This window comes from Mus caroli, unplaced genomic scaffold, assembly GCF_978045245.1.
Source record: "Mus caroli unplaced genomic scaffold, Mus_caroli_1 scaffold_5, whole genome shotgun sequence".
Classification (NCBI taxonomy): domain Eukaryota; kingdom Metazoa; phylum Chordata; class Mammalia; order Rodentia; family Muridae; genus Mus; species Mus caroli.
In genome coordinates, this window is record NW_028227260.1 from 60,226,946 (window position 1) to 60,233,489 (window position 6,544).

At 39.6% G+C, this 6,544-nt stretch overlaps 1 pseudogene; it reads right to left on the reverse strand.

Moving 5' to 3' along the window:
- Positions 1-2,810: 2,810 nt before the first annotated feature.
- On the reverse strand, positions 2,811-6,114 carry LOC110286338 (pre-mRNA-splicing factor CWC22 homolog; annotated as a pseudogene).
- Between the last annotated feature and the right edge of the window lie 430 nt (positions 6,115-6,544).

The window sequence follows — 6,544 nt, forward strand, 5'->3', positions numbered from 1 at the left end:
ACCATAAACAAAAGGAAGTTAGGTAGGAAAGGGTTGATTTGGCTTACATATCATGAGTCACAGTCTATTGAGGAGAGCCAAGGCTCAAACTGAGCACGAACCTGAAGGTAGGAGCTAATTCAGAGACCATGGAGGAGTGCTGCTTACTGGCTTGCTTCCCAATCTTCCTTGGCCTTCTTTCCTATAGACCCCAGGACCCCCTGCCCAAGGATGGCACCGACAATAGACTGGGCCCTACCCTATCAATCACTAATTGAGAAAATGCCCCACAGGCATACTTCCAACCTAATTTTATGGTGACATTTTCTCAATCCAGGTTCCCTTCCCTTTGATGGCTCTATCTTGCGTTAACTTAACATTAAACTAGCCAGGATAGTGATTTTACATGATATTAGGGAATATACAGACATTTAGCTTTTCTGGTATATTAAGAGAGGTGGGTGTTCCAGTAAACATTTATTCATAATCATCTTTGAATACAATATAGAATTTCAAGGAGTACATCCATCTATTTCCATCAGTATATTATTGATACAACTCTGAAATATAATATTTAATAAAGTCCATAACATGTTAATGACACACATACATGCCATTTTGTAAATTTTAGATATACTGAAGTCACATAAGAAGATATCTTATTTAGGGTTTGTATTGCTGCAATGAAACACCATGACTAAAAATCAAGGGTAAGGAAGGGCTCATTTGGCTTATATTTCCACAGCACTATTCATCACTGAAGCAAACTCAGGACAGAAACTCAACTAGGGACAGAACCTGTAGGCCAGAGCTGATGTAGAGTTCAAGGGAGGGTGATGCTTACTGGCTTGACCATCACGGTTTGCTCAGCCTTTCTTGTAGAACCAAGTACCACCATCCTAGGGTTGGCACCACCCATAATATGTTGGACCCTCCATCACTAAATACTAATTAGGAATATGCCCTACATACTTATACATTTACAGCCTGAGCTTTTGGAGTTATTTTCACAATTGAGCTTCCTTTCATGGATGACTGTCATCTAAAGTTTGTGAAAAACTGACCTAAAGCGAGTTAGCATAATGCATATAATGTGTCTTGATCAAGTCTAATCCCCATTCCCTCCCCTATATTTCCTCCTCTATCCCTCTCACCGCTATTCCCTTCAAATTTTGTATTTTCCTTTTTAAAATTCATTTATTTTAATTAATGTATTTTTGATCATTTCTCCCTCTCCCAACTCCTCTGAGAGCCCCTCTGGAGACCTTCCTTCTTGTCTGATTTAATGCTCTTTTACTTTCACAAAAACAAAACACCATCATAGTAACATAAAAAAGGGAAATTAAAATAAATAATCAAAAGATTAATAAAACAAAACAAAATACCCAAACAAAATAAAACAGAACAAAAAACTCTGCTTCAAAAGTCGAGTTTGTTTCTGCCCCCTATTCCACAAAGGTATCTGAGCACTGAAGAAGGGGTTTGATAAAGGTACCTCATTTAGGGCAGAATGCTCTAAAATTTTTCACTCTCTGTATATGGCCTAGTTATGGATGTCTGGGTTAATTACTATTTTCTGTAAGAAAAAGCTTCTCTGATTAAGGCTAAGTGATGTATTAATTTATGGGTATAGTAACTATGCCATTAGAAGTCACTTAGTTGCTATGTTTCCTTTTCAGAATAGTAGTTTGATTTTCTTTAAGGCTCATGACCAACCTAGTCTCAGGTTCTTGGCCTCTTTAGCAATTTTATGTATGGGGTCTCATATCACAGAGTGGATCTTAAATCTAAGCACAAAGTGGATGGTTACTCCCACAACATTCATGCCATTATGGCACCAATATATATTGCAGGTAAATCAATAGGCCATGGGGTTTTAGCTAGGTGATATTGATGGTTACTTTCTCTTTCACGAATGTGAAGTATGCAAGAGAGAGGAATGGGAGAGAAGATTCAAGGAAAGAATACAATGAGATAAAACTAATACTAAAGGCCATTTGAGAAGTGTGTGTGTGTGTGTGTGTGTGTGTGTGTGTGTGTGTGTGTGTGTTGTAATATGTATATGGGTATGAGATTGTATTGGGTACATGTAGCTTCTCAGGTGATGCAGACTTCAAGAAAATGACCCTCCCTATTCCAGAAGGCATTCTCCCTCTTGCCAATAACAAACTCCTAAGCTAGGGGTAGGATTTTGTAACCACTTTCCTGATCCAAGCTATGACATGTCCTGCTTAATCTTTTGCAGATCTTGTGCATGCAGTAACTGCCACTCTGGGATTCTATGTGCAACTGCCCTATTGTGTCCAGAAAACATTGTTTTTCAACTAACAGTTGTAATTGATTTAAGGATTCTTATAGATGTGATTCTTAGAAAGAATGTTACATCTGTAATTTTGGGAGGATGCATAAATTGTTCTATTATTCCTATTTAAAGTTTCATTAAAATAGAAGCTGTGGGCCCTCACAGTCTAGTTAGGACTACTTTTATCCTGGTGTTTTTCTTCTAGCCACAGGATAATATCTTTTATGAACATAGAAATTAAAACATTTAAAATATTAAATGGAGGTATTCTTTTTTGTTGTTTTTGTTTATGTTTTTTTTAAAATATTTGTTCATTTTATTCACAAAACATAAAACTTATCCCTTTGTTGAATCTCTTTTCTTTATGATTTTACACAAAGGACCTTGAGATATATCAATTATAAAACGTCAAAAAGAAAACATCTTTAAAATTTACAAACAGGTAATTTATACAAGAGTTCTCTATAAAATCCATCAATGTAAAAAAGACATTGGATACAATGTAAGGCATGTTCAGTTGTCATTAGAATTATTTTTGTTTTGTTGGAGACTTCTCTCTCCTCTGGTCCTGACTTCTCTTTGATTCTCTAGAATGTTCAGGGCATCTGCTAGGCTTTTCCCAGCATCTCTAGGCACCATTCTGACACCTGTTGTCATCTCCTTTATGGCCATAATGCTTTCTACTCCTCTCCCTTGACTTGGAGCGATCTTTTTTTTTTTTTTTTGACATTATCACTGTCCTGATTTTGGGTTCTGTGTTTCTCATTTTCAGAAAAAGAAATCTCTTCTTTCTCGCCACTTCTTTAGCGTGCCATGCTTGTCTTCTGGCTCTCTGTGTGAGCATTGTTCTTAGACTTTTCCAACTCTACTGTAACTATTTTTATGGCTTCTGTCTTCCATGTGCTTTTCTAGGGGATCTTGCCAGTCTGCGTCTCCTGAGATCTGAGTTCCCTGTCTTTCAAACCTTGCTCTCTCAGCCCTCCCTTCCTGGTTTCTTTGGTTCTCCTAGCCTCCTGTCACATGCCTGGTGGGCCCTAGATAACTTATCTACTTCTTCCCCTCTGGCTTTCCTTTGCTTCTTCTTTGTACCTTTAGCTGCGACAGAGCTCTGACTGCCAGAGGAGGAGGAGTCACTTGCTTCACTGGAGGACTCTGAGCTGCTCTTGCCACTCAGCTTCTAAACGCTGACACCATTGCATACACTAGCAAGATTTTGCTGAAAGGACCCAAATATAGCTGTCTCTTGTGAGATGATGCCGGGGCCTAGCAAACGCAGGAGTGGATGTTCACAGTCAGCTATTGGATGTATCACAGGGCTCCCAATGGAGAAGCTAGAGAAAGTACCCAAGGAGCTAAAGGGATCTGCAACCCTATTGTTGGAACAACATGATGTACTAACCAGAACCCCGGAGCTCTTGTCTCTAGCTGCATATGTATCGAAAGATGGCCTAGTCGGCCATCAATGGAAAGAGAGGCCCATTGGACTTGCAAACTTTATATGCCCCAATATAGGGGAATGCCAGGGCCAAAAGAATGGGAATGGGTGGGTAGGGAAGTGGGGGGCGCTATGGGGGACTTTTGGGATAGCATTGGAAATGTAATTGAGGAAAATATGTAATAAAAATATTAAAAATCAAAAAAAAAAAAAGAATCTGAATCAGAGGAATCGGATGCCGAGGAAGACTCTGAAGATGAAGATGTCAGGGCTGTTTTTTTTGCTTCTGGTTTCTGTACTACAATGACTTGGGCGTATTTTTCAGATGTTCTCAAAGTTCATCAGTCAAACCTCCGAGACATGGAAGTGAAGAAGTTGATAGCAAACCCGGTATTTTGTGGGCTGTCTCGGGGCAACCGTCCTTGAAAGAATGGCTGAAGCATTTCATCCTCTAACCTTGCATTCAGTTTAGGAAGACCCATGTAGTCACACAGTTCCTGGAAGAAGATCTTGACAAAAATCCTACTAGATGATGTCCTGTTCTCTTCACTCAGCTTTATACATTTGAGAACACTCCATGGAAGTGAATCTGTGTATGAGGTGAGCAAACATCTTAGCAACATTTCTCAATTTTTTTTTCTCTAAGTGAAGGACGGTGTAGTACTGTTCCTTAAATACACGTTCAAATGATTCAATGTATTCTTTTTGCAATATACAAAACCGCCCAGGTAATAAGCCAAATTTTTTTCATAGGTATTTTGTTGGGCACAGCAATCAAGTATCATGTTTAGGTCTCAGCAAACTCCATTTTCAGCAACTTGTGTGCACATTCTTCAAGATCTAAACTTGACTGAATGGCAAGATTTTTTTTTGGGGGGGGGCATGGTTTCTCTGTGTAGCCTTGGCTGTCCTGGAACTCACTCTGTAGACCAGGTTGGCCTTGAAATCAGAAATCCGCCTGCTTCTGCCTCCCAAATGCTGGGATTAAAGGCATGTGCCACCATGCCTGGCTGAATAGCAAGATTTATTGTAAGGTGAAGTGAGACTAGGTTTATTTCTGTTTTGTCATGAATAGTTACATTTTGCCCTCCTTCCTCTTCTTCTTCTTCCTCTTCTTCCTCCTCCTCATCTTCAATGCTTCCAGCTTCTTGGTCTGTATTTGAATCACTGTCTCCTTAATCAGGGATTTCTTTTTTAATAGCCTTGTTCTTCTCTTCACTTTCATAAAATAAGGATTCGTCTTAAAAACATTAAGAACATGTTCTGGATTGTAGTCATCCTCCAAGGGGTGCATATGTATAAACTGATAGTCCTCTTCCATTAAATCAAGTTCTTCCAGAATAACAGACTGGTCCTTGAATCCATCCTCTGTAGAGCAAACATCACTTTAATCATATACTGAACTCTTCTGTCAATCTCATACTGCTGTAGAATGTTTCATAGGAGTTAAAAGATTGCATTGATTCCCCTTTGTAACACGTGGATTAATTTGAGACCACACTCTTTGAGGAAGCTGATACCACTTCAACACTGTCATTTGTTGGTCTCTCTAGGAGCAAAGTGAGCATCTCCAGGCACAGAACCTCACGTGCCACATTTTGGTTAATAAGATGTGCCACAAATTTTGAGGCAGTCAGGCAAATTTGCCTATCATTCCTTTGATATCCTTCCCAAAAATTAGGAATTAGTCTCTTAAAGATTAATTCTCCAGTCTGTGGGACTTTTGAGTTGATTATTACCACCAAAGCTGCATAAACCTGAGGGAAGATAGGAGAAGCACTTTGAGCTTACAGAACAGGTCTGGACAGCACTCCTCTCCCTCTGACTATGTTCTCTTGAAGGAGCTCTTGAATTTTATTGGATATATTGACCTTGTTGATATGACCATTGATTGATTTCTTCAGAGCATCCAAAATCATCCTACGGTACACTAAGATGTTTTTATCTACAATCTGTTCCTGCATCATCCTGAGCTTTGAGGGAGGAATGTGTGCTCCCCCAGTGCAAGTGAGCAGCAGCAGCTCCTCCTCCTCCCCCTCCTGTTCCTCCTCCTCCTCTTCTTTCTCTTCTTGTTTCTCCTACTCTTCTTCTTCCTCCTTCTCCTCTTCCTCCCCCCTCTTCTTCTTCAATATAGGTTCTTCCTGAGTAGAACTCTGGGATATTCCTTGCAGTCTGGGCTCCTTCCTTCAGGAGATGGGGATTTCTGGGACCATTTCGATTCTATGCTGTGATCATAAGATTATCCTCTTTTAGAATGCTCATAGTCTGACTAGCTCTAATCAGAGTAGTCTCTGTCCCCCGGGTGGCATTCTTGTTCTTTATATCTGTCTTCTGGGGAGGCACTCCAGTGGTATGAATTGTGGCTCTCCCTTCTGTTTTGACCAGAGGACTGTTTCATGTGTGCCACACTACTTTTTATTTTCTGCTGGCATCTGACCCAATAAACCAGATGCCTCGGGTTCAGGGTTCATTCAAGTGATACTCACTCAATGGTCTGAGTTCCTTGACAGTTTTTTTCCTGTCTCCACATGTCACCTAAAACTCTACTATGCTTCTGTCACACTAGAAGTGCCAAATGGTGGTGTTCTATAGCCAGTCCCAAAGGAAATAGCTTTTTCAATGCAAAAACAATCTTCCATGGCAGATTGAAAATATAGCAATAACCTTGAAGAAGTCAAGATCAAGTATTATAAAACAGTAGGACACTAGCTTAGCATGTACACAAGGCCCCATGTTCAATCCCAAGTACTTCAATAGGAAAACCATGAAACTATTATAATGGAAATGTATTTTTCATATATATGTAATGGATTTGGTTTTGATATTTA